Source organism: Lactuca virosa, chromosome 1 (assembly GCF_052849685.1).
Source record: "Lactuca virosa cultivar CGN04683 chromosome 1, Lactuca_virosa_CGN04683_v6, whole genome shotgun sequence".
In the NCBI taxonomy this organism is placed as follows: domain Eukaryota; kingdom Viridiplantae; phylum Streptophyta; class Magnoliopsida; order Asterales; family Asteraceae; genus Lactuca; species Lactuca virosa.
The window spans coordinates 89,141,409-89,156,404 of record NC_136426.1 but is presented as its reverse complement, the minus strand read 5'-3'; the positions used below and the strand labels follow the sequence as shown (position 1 = coordinate 89,156,404).

Genomic DNA, 14,996 nt, shown 5'->3' with positions numbered 1-14,996 from the left:
TTGGAACCAAAAAATATGTGAAAAGAAAAAGACAAGCTTTTTAATGAAAAATAATAATTCCTAAATATTATTGTAGGCATAGAGTAAGTCGTTTATAAATGACACTATTCTTATACTTTCATTGGAAAATCAAGTTTCAAAATTTTAATTATATATTAAAAGGAAATTGACTTATTAAGATAATTAAATTTTCGGTTTGTTCACATCTGGGTAACAAATTTTTTTTTTTTTTTGTATACATCTAGGTAACAAACTTTTTGTAAGTGTTCACATATAATCATTATGACTGGCTATAGCAGGGTACATCCGGTCATAATGGTCATATGTGAAACTTCCAAAAAGTTCGTTACCTAGATGTGTACAAAAAAAAAAAATAGTTACCCAAATGTGAACAAACCGAAAAATTAATTACTCTGATAAGTCAAATTTTTTTCTTTTTTATTTTACCATCTAATTTTGATTTGGTATAAACTTAACTTAATTGTAAGTATTTTTAAAACCATGCCATTTTGGTAAATATATTTTAAAAATACACTACTTTGGTAAAAAAAAAAAAAAAAAACTCTAGATTTGACATGAAAAAAAACACATCGTCGTTTTATAGACTTTTATTATTTAAGATATTAAATATAAAAAATCAAATTTACTAGAGACTAAAAGTATCATAAATTGAGACCAACAACATGAAGAAGAAAACCAGCTTCAACGAAGTTTACTCTATGTATTATAAGAATTTAAAATACAAAAAATAAAAGTAACTTTTATCTACATCGATAACATTGTTCTTGCTCCATGTATTATAGGAATTTTAAAATCCACAACGATGGCAGATAAATCAATTGATTTTGGTTCTCTTAAAGTATCCGAAATCAAATCCAGAATGTTGTCGGTTCTCTTATGATGTAATTTGATTCCCCTGAATTGATAATAATCGACAAATTGTTTCTACAAAAGGGGGTAGTGTTGTAAAAATCGCCGAGTTGGTCGAGTACTCCTCCGAGTACTCACTACTCGGCCCCTTACCGATGCGAGTTACAGAATCCCGAGTACTCCCCGATCGGCCCCTTACTGAACTGAGCAATGTTGTAAAACTCGGTCAACTTGGTGATTAATATGTATAATATACTTAATGATTTATTATTTAACACACATGTGATTATTACAACATATATATCTTAAATTTTTCAGTAATTATTCATGAAGTGAGACCATTATGTGTTTTTTAGTTTTTGTGTATTCACATATATCTATTTTTTTTTATATATTTCTATCAACTTATGATTTTAACTTATGATTTTGACATATATAATTTCCCTAAAAATATTTCTACATGATATACCGAATCCGAGTACTCCCCGAGTACTCGCTACTCGGTAGTCGGCCGAACAGGTACCGAGTAACGAGTTCTACAACCTTGAAAGGGGGTAAGACAATATTTCTAATGCTAGATTTTTATTCGATTTGGAGAAATCCATACAGATGGCACCGTTTGATGAGTTAAAGCTTAGAATGTTGTTAATAGAGTTTCAGGTTTTGATTTGCATTTCAAGTTATGGTTTTCAATTGATATGGTTTTCCATTTTTTCTTTCTGGTATCAATTTTCATTTCATGTAAGGATTGTGATGCATCGGGTTGTGGCGGTGGAAAATTCGATGAAGAGACAACGGGTTGTGGTGCTGGTTCGTCGGAGTTAAATGACCAAAAAAAGGATGGTGAAGACGTCGATGTTACTGAAGATGGAAAAGAAATGTAATTGAGGAGGATGAGAGATGGGATGGTGACTGGTGGGATGTAACACCCATAAAAATCATGCCAAATTTAAAACTTTTTAAAACATTTAAACCATTAAGTTATTACAGTTTGTTTTCAAAATAATTTAAACATTAGAGTATCCCTAGAATCAATCATGAAAATGTAAGGAGGTGCACGATCACGCCTTCGCCTTCCCGCGATCATCAGAATACCTGAAACAATAATCGATAGATGTAAGCTCGAAGGCTTAGTGAGTTACCCCCAAGATACCAACGCCATACAATCATAATCATAACATATAACAATCAGCATGCATAATGAGCCTTCAGCCTGACTGGACCGCCTCACAGGCCTTCAGCCCATCTGGACCGCTCTCCGAGCCTTCGGCACGTCTGGACCGCCTCGCAGGGCCTACAGCCTATCCGGACCGCTCGTCGGGCCTTTGGTCGGACTGACATTCCCTCCTGGGCCTGTAGTCTATCCGGACCGCCCTGGGTATGTTGGCCTTCAGCACAAAGCAGGTCCGCCTCAACCCAACCCCCAATCAAACAACATGTGCACATAATATCATACGTTAGCATATATAACAGTCAAACCGATCTAACAGATCATCAATCATAGCAACATCCTATAACCGGGATACAGACCTAACCTGTTACTAACATAGCGTCGTCCTATATACCAGGATACCGATCTAACCAGGTCACTAAGCATAACACCATCCTAACTACCAGGATGTACATCAATAAGCATATCATGCAAGAAACTCGGATACAAATCCAATAAGGGCCGGCATTGGTGCCTTAGACCCTGTTGATATAGTGAGGAGAACTCACATGGCACTGCTGAAGTCCCGCAGACAAAACTCCAGCTGCTGGTTGACAGATTCCCGAACTCTCAACATCAAACAATACCCAATTAATAATTGGGTTCCAAGCCCAAAGTCTAACTCACACTCCAAAGGCCCAAAAGTCAAGTAATGGGCCAAAGCCCAATATATGGCCCAATTTTCCAAATTGGGCCCATACCTCTACATGATCTTTCCTTTAGGCCCTTCCAATTATTCTAGGCCAAACTCTTGGTATTCCCATGGTCCAATATCACATAATCATAAAGGCCCAAATATAGCCCATCTATGGCCCAATTTCCAAATTGGGCGCAAGACTCTCACATGGGCCTTATCCTAAAACCCATACAATCATTTAGTCCATTTACTTATTCTTGGAAAGCCCATTAATAGTCCAATCACCAAAGCCCACTAGAAAGGCCCAATTCAAGGCCCAAGTGAAATTAGGGTTTTCCACATGAAATGACGATCAGGGTTAAGTGTTTCTTACTTAACCCATTAAGGACTTAATACATTAAGGACTTGATCCATTAAGTCCATTATTGCCTTAAGCTAGTTTGTCAATGATTATTAATTATTATTTTAGGTTTAATAATTAATTCTTGTGTGTCCCAAACGGTTCCCACAATTAGGGTTTTATGCCTTTAGGGTTTTCCAAACCCTAATTAGGGTTTTCCAACCCAATACTAGTTCATTAGTCCATTAGTTGGGCTTTTAGGTCACATTGGGCCTTATTGGGCCCTTTAGAGTTTTATTGGGTCAATTAGGGTTTCCTTGGGCCCATTAGGGCTTCATTGGGCCCACTAGGGTTTCATGCATCCCAGACGAATCAAACACACCAAGGCGAAGCACACCGCCACCCGACACGGCGGTCGGTGGCGGCAGCCACCACCTTACGGTGGTGGTTTAGACTTTTCATTATTCTGATACGGGTACAAGTTTTACAATGCAATACCCAGTTAACACACATACACACACACTAAATAAACTCTCACACACACACAGCCACCACCCTACGGTGGCCGGTGGTGGCAGAAATGATTTCAAGGCATCAACCACCATGGTTGGCGGCCATGGTGGGTTTTTCCCTCATTCCCGATGAAGAAATCACACCCACCACGTCGTCTTGTTCGTAGATGAGTCCGGCCATTCATCTGGTGGCGTAAGGCGGCGACGGCACAAGAGAAGGGCAGCAGCGGCGACTAAACGAAGGAGAAGGTGGTAGCGGTACAGCCACGTCATCGGCAGTAGCAACAGCGAGAGCAATCGAGCGGTGGAACATGGCAGCTACGGGATGGAAAAGAAGTGAGGGCGGTCGGAAATCACCGGCATCAGCTTCGTCTTCAATGGGAGCGGCCAGCGGCGATGGTTATTCAGCGTCCGTACGTGATACCGGCGACCACTAGATGAAGAGGAATGAAGGGCGTCCTTCCCGGTGGTCTTTGCTGTCGCCGACAGCGGGAGCTCAGCGGTGGGGCTAGTTGACGGCTCGTATCGGGGGTTATGGGGGAACGTCGGCTGGAGAGACAAGGTGGTAGAGGAGTGGGGCGGCGATTGGACTCAACGAAGCAGCCGACGGCCGAGCCTGTCTTCAGCAATGGTGGAGGCTCCAAAAATGGTCTCTTAGATTTAGGGTTCTCCAAATGCGACGAAGGGGGAAGACACGGGTTTAAGTCCCGTGTTTTATTTTCAAACTTTAAGCCAAGTTTACAACTATGACCCTTCCTCCCTGAATTATTTTCAACATGAGTCCAAATCTTCCCATTCAGCCCCCAACTTTCAAAAATCTTTTCAATTTAAGTCCCAATCTTACCAAACAGTCCTTGCCTTCTGAAAATCTTTAAAAAAATAAATCCCGAAATCACACTTTAACCCCCGAAAATCCAAATTATCTCATTTGGCTCCCCGAAACCAACACCTCGCTAATTATTATTTGATTTTGGCTATAAAATAATAATAAAATTACATCTCGGGGTTCCGGATTTATTATTTAATTATTCTATTTTAAATGGGATGTTACAACTCTCCCCCACTTAAATTTGATTTCGTCCTCGAAATCGTTTCTTCTCATTCCTTACACGCCAAACAACTTGAACTACAATCCCGAGCATAACTCTGGCCTTTCCAAGGCAACCGTAACCAACCCTCGCAGGGTTCTAAAATCTGAAAATAAACGAATCCCTTGCAATATGATCACATTTACTCGATCCGTAATATGAAGTCTCGAGATGGTCTAGCTCCCTGACAGACTGCCCACACTGGATCATCGTCGAATGCATTGCACTTACTCCCAACTGGCTACTCAACTTCTGATAACCTCAGGTTCCCACTAGAAAACAGAATCACAAATCCCACACTGCTAACTATGATCCTTTAGTTCCCGAACCACATACATATAATAACCGGCTCATAAGCACAAATACTCATTCCTGGCCCAATCAGCCTCGGGCTGGAATACCAGGCATGCCTACGACGAGTCCAGTCATCCCTAGGATGGAATACCCTCGTATCACGCACATGTTTGGTCCAATCAACCCTCGGGTTGGAATACCAAACACGTCAGTTCCACTCAATCATAGGGTTCGGTCATCCTCGCGATGGAATACCCTAGATTGGAATACCACTATATACATAACTCGGGTCTAACCCGTAACTTGGAATCCAAGGACCTATCCTTGCATCTCATCCAAATCCTCTGATTCGTCGCAACCGAGTAACACTCATCTGAAATACCGGGTTTCGGCCCGGTCGCGGAGCTAAAGGACTCCCACATAGTTGTCTCACACGACTTCCAAACGAAATCCTTCCCTGGAACTAGTTGCCACTAGTTGTCATGCCACTGCGACTCTAACAACCTCCTGCTCCAACCGATCGGATCCATGCATCAAATCTTGACGTCACCAAATCCAAGGCTAAAAGTGATTGTTACCTGGCTAACGGTAGACTTATATCACAAACAACCTTAAGCAATCCATTGCTTCCTTGGTCTCATAACTGTAGTGATGTTCCTACAGTCTTATCACTGGCTTACCCAGGTCTAATCCCTCGGGGGAAACCCATAAACCCATCCGTGGATTTCCATATCCTCACTGCTACACCCAAACTGGTGGGTACTACTGTCCTTTTCGCATCCTAACAACGCGCTCATGCTATCTACCAACCTAGTGAATGTTATGGCTACACCCACAGACTTACATCACTTTAGCACTATCTGTTAACCTGGTGAATGCTACGGCTACACCCGCAGACTTACAACACTTCTCGCACTATCTGCCAACCTGGTGAATGCTACGGCTACACCCGTAGTCTTACAACACTTTCCATACCGGTCGAACACGCACTCGACCTGACACACAACCGAACTCAATTAATGGCTAGAATCCCAACCTGGTTTCCCAAAGTTCTGCTATCAAGCACCGAGAAGACGCGATTCACATGCTGCAGAGTTTTACCGAACTCCCAACTCACACAACACTCAAACCAAGCAGCCACTAGGGTTGTCTTCCTTCCTGAAAACGATGTGAAACCTATCCCAGTTTCAAAACCGATCATGCTTCTGCATTCCGGGATGATTCTCCCCCACTTAGATTCAACCAAGTCTTCACAATACATGAAAATTTGAGAATTCCCAATCCTTATCACTTTCCAACGATCGATCCGATGACCACCAACTCTTTCCAACTAGGGCTCCATTACCCGCCAACCACAAGTGATCACACACTTCTAAGAACTAGCTGAACACTTCCTGAATCCCAGTGAAACCGACAGTCCCTAAAACTTGAATGATCCCACACTCAAATCCTGAAGTCCAAAAGGTAGATGCTCCAACTAACATCTCAACAACGAGTTACTTCCTTTGGCGCTTTCCTCTGCCAATCAATAACGGTTACTGAACTACTGAATCCTGACAACGATGAATAACCATACTGTGGGACCCTGTCCACAGACCTCCCACATAATACCCTTCTTCCCAAAGTGCTCCAACAAATCTCCTGCCCTTGGCTCTAGAAATAATATCATTTAGGGTCTCGCACCCTGACTCACTCACCAGCTCAATCATCCACAACTGAACTGCAGTAGCTGAAGCAACCTCTGCCCTTAGGGATGAGCAAAAGGACCGAACCGGTTGGAACCGGCCCGACTCGGACCCGAACCGGGAACCGGCTTTGGCCAAAATCAAGAACCGAACCGGCCCGGCGATTCTACCGGTTCCGGTTTTTGCCGGTTTTTCGATTTCGGAACTGGTCTTCGAGAAATAGCAACGTATTTTGGGGTTACGGTTTCGGTTTATGTCCGGTTATTGAATGTGATTATAAGCTCGAAGATCAATAACATAAATGTAAAACTGTTATGATTTTTATATACATATCATAATACGTCAATGGTTATCTTAAATCTGAACTTCTTATCTTTATGTTGCTTATATACATATACGGATATACATAAAGAATAATGGCTTGCCTGCATATTTTAACTTTAGTTATTATAAGGCTGAATTGCTTCTATCAAGAACATGGCCCATGCACTATTATAATATTGAAATAACGTACACGAAAGTTGACATTCATGTTTGGCTTAACAATTGGCTTTTATGATTCCATAAGACCAGTTCCTTTCCCACACCATTACTCAATATAACTCTTTGGTGTATTTAGGATATGATATTTATAAGCAGTGGTCGCTGGTAGGGTTCGTATCTTCTTGACTTGGAGTCGCCGAGTCGTGCTTCGGTGTGCTTCGGTGGGTTATTATCTCCTGTTTTTGAAACTCCAGAAGATGCTGCAGCTGAAGCTTTGAATATCTCATTTGGAGTTGGTAGTTATACTAGACGGATGCTAGAAAACATGGGCTGGAAGGAGGTAAGCATAAACACTTGTTTATATTTAGTCCAAAGGTAAAAAAGATAAGCTGATCCTGTTTTACATGATACAGGGAGAGGCACTTGGGAGCAGCATGAAGGACAGAAGGGTGGTTTAACGGAACCATTACAAGTAGTTGGAAACAAAAGAAGCTCACGTTGGGATGGAATCACAACACTCGTTGAAAGAACACATCATTTTAATCTAACTTTTTAGTAGGGCTATTTTTGATGTACATGTATATATAATATATACATTTGTTATTGAGGATGCACTCACATAATTGCATGTAGGATACGCATTCTGAAAATCAAGTAATTATTTCTAAAATTATAAATGATATGATTTCTAAAGTTATAATGATCACTGCAAATTCTGAAACTATATGTACCATCCATGTCACTTGTGAAGAAGCAAAAATTCTAATTAAATGGGGTTTTTTGTAAAGACTATCCGGTCCGGTTCCCGGTTTTGGGCCGGTTCCAATGACCGGTTCTTACCGGGTCCCGGTTCCAAAAATTCACAAAATTATAGTACCGGTCTCGGCCCGACCGGTTCCATCGGGTTCCGGTTCCGGTTCCGGGACCGGTTCCGGCCGGTTCCCCGGTCCGTTTGCTCATCCCTATCTGCCCTATACCGGGCTACAAACTACTCCCAAGGCATAGTCTCCAATCCCAAAAGTGCAATAGATCGTACAATCAATCCTTACCGCCCGATACAAGAGATCCAAGGCGAATCAGATCTCACAAGATACTTATGCCACCTCGACTCACCCGCGCTCACCAGCGCTGAACTGTTGTCGCCAATCCCGACGACCAACTGACCCCGAGCTGGAATACAACCTGATCCTGGGTTACAAGTGTAACATCCCAAATTTCGAGTCCAAAAAATTTCATTTTAATTAACGGATTATAAAACATTCATAAGAAAACTGCGTAACAATATATCATTTTGTGAATTAATGTATCATGTCTGAAAACCCAAAACATATAATAGCAACATGTCAGAGTACAATCCCAAAATATCTCAAGTGCGGAAAATCAACGCGTGTGTGTATGATGTGCCGCTACCGCGCCAGCTCTTTCCCCTTCGCTGAAGAGGTACCTGAAACCAAAACTGTAAACTGTAAGCACGAACCTTAGTGAGTTTCCCCATCGCACCACACATACACAATACATACTGTCAGGCAGTACTGGGGTGCCTGACTACCCAGGTTAAGCCATTCTAGGGTGCTTGACTTACCCAGGTCAAGCCATTCTGGGGTGCTTGACTTACCCGTCGGTCTGTTTCACCCGACTACCGGGGACTATTTCACCCCCTACCACTACCACATAACACACATATACTGCCAGACAATTCTGGGGTGCCTGACTACCCAGGTCAAGCCATTCTGGGGTGCATGACTTACCCGTCGGTCCTTACGACCGACATCCGAGGACTATTTCACCTCCTACTACTACCACATAATATCATAGCATGAACATACTGTCAGACAATTCTGGGGTGCCCGACCTACCCTTCGGTCCTAACGACCGAACTTGGGGACTATTCTCCCCCTACTAACACTATCACATATAACATATAACATATCATGTTAGCACATAAACATATCAGGTAGTAGCAACCCTAGATGAATGTCACAAAGACAATCATCTAACATACAACTCCTACTGGTGGGCCGGCATTGTGGCCGTAGACCCACCGCTACTGAAAGGTAACTCACCTCAAACGAGTAGCTGCTGATAATCTGTGCGGGGAATCCCTGACTGCTGCTGCTCCGGAAATCCTTCGGCTATAATTCCCACAAAACACTTAATCAGAATCTGATATCTACCCCTTAGGGTAAAATGACTATTTTACCCCAGACCAAGTTCAATTCAAAGTCAAAGTCAACTTCCAGTTGACCCGACTCGCCGAGTTGGGTCGTCAACTCGTCGAGTCCCTATTTCTTTAACTGTCCTCATCCACGTCCCTACTCGTCGAGTTTAGCAACGACTCGACGAGTTCTCCTTCTAACACAACCTCGGATGAACCTTCTTCCGACTCGCCGAGCGGTATGAACACTCGTCGAGTCCATCTTCATCCTAAGAACACGTCCTGTCCTCGACTCGCCGAGTTGTATGAACAACTCGTCGAGTTCATCTTCAAGAGTTGGGAGATTGCCTTGGACTCGCCGAGTCTGCTCGTGCACTCGTCGAGTCCTATGAACTCCAGGACTATGGCTTATCCCAATACGTTTGGGTCACTCCCTTGGACCCTCTAAAACCTTTCTTTCACTCAACTGGTTCCTATGAACCATAACAGAAAAGGGGAATCTAACCTTGGACTCGCCGAGTCCCAAGAACGACTCGTCGAGTCGATGCAGTCCAAGTCTTATTTCTTTGATTTCTTGAGTGCAACTCTTGTCCAAATGTTAGATCTAGGTCCCTAAACTCAATCTAGCACGTAAAGTTACAAACTTTGCGTGCATGCATGGGACTTTGAGCCTAAAATGCCCAAAAAGGAGCTCTTAAGATGCATGGGACCTTCCATGGATGCAAAAGCAACCCCTAACTGCCTTGTGACCCTTCCATGGACCTAGATCCGAAGCTTCAACCCCCAACCATGCTTGCAATCATGGTTGGTTACCAAGAATGGCTTATAAAAGCCCTAAATCTCCCCAAAAAGGGATCTAACAAAAGAACAAGCAAGGTATAGACTTTATACCTTCTGAGAACAGCAAATGATGCACCAAACTCGAATCCTTCAGTCTCCTCTTGATCCTTCTATGCTCTTCCTTCTTCCTTGCTACATGGCCATTGGTAGCCTCATGTCATGAATGACCTTAAGCAAACCCCTGCTTCCTTGCTCTCATAGATGTAGTGGCGCTTCTATAGTCTTATCACTGGCTTAACCAGATCTAATCCGTCTAGGTAATTCCGAAATCCAATCCGTGGATTTCCATATCCTCACTGCTACACCCGAACTGGTGGGTACTACTGTTCCTTCCGCGTCTTAACAACGCACTCACGCTATCTACCAACCTAGTGAATGTTACGGCTACACCCGCAGACTTACAGAACTCTAACACTATCTGGCTGCTAGTGAATGCTACGGCTACACCCGCAGACTTACAACACTCTAATACTGTCTGGCTGCTAGTGAATGCTACGGCTACACCCGCAAACTTACAACACTCTAATACTGGATCGACACGCGCTTGACCCGCACTCAACTGAACTCATGTCCTGACTGGAATCCCCAACTTGATTTCCTAAGACTTGCTAGCAAACATTCCAAGAACCCGATCTCATCCTTGGCAAGTTTTTCCGAACTTCCATCTCACATTCTCCTCGAACCATACAACCACATAGGCTGTCTTCCTTTCAGACAAGGATGCAAAACTTATCCTAGACTCAAAACTGCTCCTACTTCTGAATCCTTGGATGATTCTCCCCCACTTTGATTCAGTTAATGCCTTACAGCACACAAGACTGGAAGAATTCCCAATCCTTCTCACCACCCATGACCAATCTGCTAGAAACCACGCTTACCATTGCTAGTGTTTTCAACACCAGTCAGTCCAAAAGATCACACCACTTTCAAGAACCCGAATAAATCTCCGGTAATAACCCGCTAGACCCAGGAAACTCCGAATCTCAATTGGAGACCTCGGAATCTCCCACTGCATCACGGCCTCCATCTTGGCCGGAACGACTAGAATACCCTTCTGATTGACAAGGTGCCCAAGAAATTGCACCTCGCGCCACCAGAACTCACATTTGGAGTACCCTGCAAAAAATCTCTCCTTCCTCAAAGTCTCTAGCACCTCCCTCAGGTGCTTCTCGTGCTGCTCCTCAGTCTTGGAATAAACCAAGATGACGTTGTACTCTCCCAATCCCGCGAATTGGGATATGATCTTTCGCTATCCGCTAATAATTTTCGGTATGCAATTGGCATATAACTCAATCACAAGCAAGCCACAAAATTCTGAAATATCATTATCCTTACTGATGCAGAACCATAACAATAAAATCATAACATAAGCTGATAGAGAGAGGAAGATTCATACCCGCAACCTGCTCTACAGAACCCCCGAATCCTCCTTCCTTCCGAGGCCTGCGATGATACTGAGGCTGCCCCATCCGCTGAGCGGGGCAATTTGCCCTGACGTGACCAGGCTGATGGCAACGATGGCATAACTCTACTTCTATTGTGCATTCTTGGCTTCTATGACCCTTCCATCCGCATCTGCCGCACTTAGACTTGCTACGCACGTAATCCCGTGCTCCCTCCTTCCTTGTGCAACCATCTCGACCCTGCGGGTCCCTGACACCAACTACGGTAGTGTCCACATGCCCATCTTGCCGAACTAGACCGGAAGACCGTTTCCTCTTCCTTAGTTGACTATCTGAACCAATCCCCTGTTCCCGGGTCACAGTGACCATTTCACCCATCGCCTGAATAGCTGAGGTCCGCCTTTCAATCCCGGCGACCACTCTATCGGTGACTCGCCCGATGGTGTCTGATAACTCTTCGCGGAGGGCCCGCGAAACCTCTACAGCAATCCAATCCTGTAATTGACTCCCCTGAAAACATGGTGCACCATTCACTTTTGACCCCAAGCTACAAAATCTAGGGGTAGGATCCTCCTTCCAGAAGGATCCCAGAGGTCCACAAGCTTCGGGCTCTAGATGAGTCCCCACCTGCTCTGCTACAATCTCGGCCCTAAAGGCCCCGAGGCGGCTATCCAAAAGCTCCACAACGACCTTCTTGACCGAACCGAAAATCACAGGAGTCTGATCAATGATGTTGCGCATAATTTCTGCTGAAATAAACTCTCTCATCCGACCATCAAGCTGCCCGACTCCAGAGCCAGATCCAGATCCCTCCCCGGCACCTGGACTGCCAACTGGTATCTCGCGCAACATCACCATGCTGAAAACATATCACAATAAATGTCAGAATACTCATTGCTGCTGAGGGATCTCACACATACTCTATAATTTCCCTGGTTTCGTCTTGGCCCCTCTTGAATCGAGTACGGATCCTCTGCTTTCAGTAGTACGGGCCCATACTACCTTCCACATCTATCCGTACTTTTCTCAAGAGTTACCTTAACTCAACCAAGTCCCTTCTACTACTACTGATCTCTGCTACTCTCATCCTAGGCTTGCGCTAGGGAAATCTCTGACTCTACCCAAACCAGTCCTCAACTGCTGAAGGCCTCCTTGTAATGCCAATTAGTCATCACCTGAATACCATCACATGTGACGAGGCTCAGATAATCCTTCGAGTAAAAGACTCGTCCCTACAACGGTTAGACTCAAACGAGAGCTGCGCAATAGGGCCAAATCCAACACTCTGAGATTATTCAATCCTGATCACATGTGACGTGACGTATTCACCTAATGGCTAACTCCCATCACTCAGAGTCCCACAAAGCACAAAGCAAGCAGCATTCAGACACATGAAACTACTCAAGCAATTCTATCCTCATAACAAGAAACTGTACTAGCATACAATGCTAAGCTCATACTATCAGGCATAACCTAAACAGGCTATCCTACTGCTGTCTACTCAATACTAGCATGCAATTCTCAATAAGCTGAAACACATATAACAGGCACATAAGGCATCCTCCTAGATCCTTAGTCCTTTTCTAGCATGTTGTTCTACTGAAACTGGAACTGATAATTATAACATAAACTTGTATGGCTATTTTGGGGAATACTTACTTGAGCTCGGCCGGTCGTGCACATCACACACTTCGTTCTTTCTCAAAACTCCTTTAACTTATCTTTTAGAAAACCATTTTTCTTGTAAAAATCTTTTAAATCCCATGATTTGAGTTCAGACACCCCGAAGGTGTGTCCGAATCCATCAAACCAGGGCTCTGATACCAACTTGTAACATCCCAAATTTCGAGTCCAAAAAATTTCATTTTAATTAACGGATTATAAAACATTCATAAGAAAACTGTGTAACAATATATCATTTTGTGAATCAATGTATCATGTCTGAAAACCCAAAACATATAATAGCAACATGTCAGAGTACAATCCCAGAATATCTCAAGTGCGGAAAATCAACGCGTGTGTGTATGATGTGCCGCTACCGCGCCAGCTCTTTCCCATTCGCTGAAGAGGACCCTGAAACCAAAACTGTAAACTGTAAGCACGAAGGTTAGTGAGTTCCCCCATCGCACCACACATACACAATACATACTGTCAGGCAGTTCTGGGGTGCCTGACTACCCAGGTCAAGCCATTCTAGGGTGCTTGACTTACCCAGGTCAAGCCATTCTGGGGTGCTTGACTTACCCGTCGGTCTGTTTCACCCGACTACCGGGGACTATTTCACCCTTACCACTACCACATAACACACATATACTGCCAGGCAATTCTGGGGTGCCTGACTACCCAGGTCAAGCCATTCTGGGGTGCATGACTTACCCGTCGGTCCTTACGACCGACATCCGAGGACTATTTCACCTCCTACTACTACCACATAATATCATAGCATGAACATACTGTCAGACAATTCTGGGGTGCCCGACCTACCCTTCGGTCCTAACGACCGAACTTGGGGACTATTCTCCCCCTACTAACACTATCACATATAACATATAACATATCATGCTAGCACATAAACATATCAGGTAGTAGCAACCCTAGATGAATGTCACAAAGACAATCATCTAACATACAACTCCTACTGGTGGGCCGGCATTGTGGCCGTAGACCCACCGCTACTGAAAGGTAACTCACCTCAAACGAGTAGCTGCTGATAATCTGTGCGGGGAATCCCTGACTGCTGCTGCTCCGGAAATCCTCCGGTTATAATTCCCACAAAACACTTAATCAGAATCTGATATCTACCCCTTAGGGTAAAATGACTATTTTACCCCAGACCAAGTCCAATTCAAAGTCAAAGTCAACTTCCAGTTGACCCGACTCGCCGAGTTGGGTCGTCAACTCGTCGAGTCCCTATTTCTTTAACTGTCCTCATCCACGTCCCTACTCGTCGAGTTTAGCAACGAATCGACGGGTTCTCCTTCTAACACAACCTCGGATGAACCTTCTTCCGACTCGCCGAGCGGTATGAACACTCGTCGAGTCCATCTTCATCCTAAGAACACGTCCTGTCCTCGACTCGCCGAGTTGTATGAACAACTCGTCGAGTTCATCTTCAAGAGTTGTTAGATTGCCTTGGACTCGCCGAGTCTGCTCGTGCACTCGTCGAGTCCTATGAACTCCAGGACTATGGCTTATCCCAATACGTTTGGGTCACTCCCTTGGACCCTCTAAAACCTTTCTTTCACTCAACTGGTTCCCATGAACCATAACAGAAAAGGGGAGTCTAACCTTGGACTCGCCGAGTCCCAAGAACGACTCGTCGAGTCGATGCAGTCCAAGTCTTATTTCTTCGATTTCTTGAGTGCAACTCTTGTCCAAATGTTAGATCTAGGTCCCTAAACTCAATCTAGCACGTAAAGTTACAAACTTTACGTGCATGCATGGGACTTTGAGCCTAAAAAGCCCAGAAAGGAGCTCTT

At 44.0% G+C, this 14,996-nt stretch overlaps 1 long non-coding RNA gene across 6 annotated transcripts in view; it reads left to right on the top strand.

Moving 5' to 3' along the window:
* Positions 1-14,996, top strand: part of LOC145150350 (uncharacterized) — a 28,621-nt gene that overhangs the window by 6,246 nt on the left and 7,379 nt on the right. The window contains exons 6-7 of one of the 6 annotated variants that reach the window (XR_013731185.1): positions 7,256-7,459; positions 7,533-7,762. The exons of 2 other annotated variants lie outside the window; for them this stretch is intronic. This is a non-coding gene — a long non-coding RNA (uncharacterized LOC145150350). Of the gene's footprint in view, positions 1-803; positions 1,229-1,479; positions 1,531-1,616; positions 2,383-7,255; positions 7,460-7,532; positions 7,763-14,996 lie in introns of those variants that run through there. 3 more of the 6 variants (XR_013731209.1, XR_013731203.1, XR_013731197.1) reach the window with 3 other exon arrangements.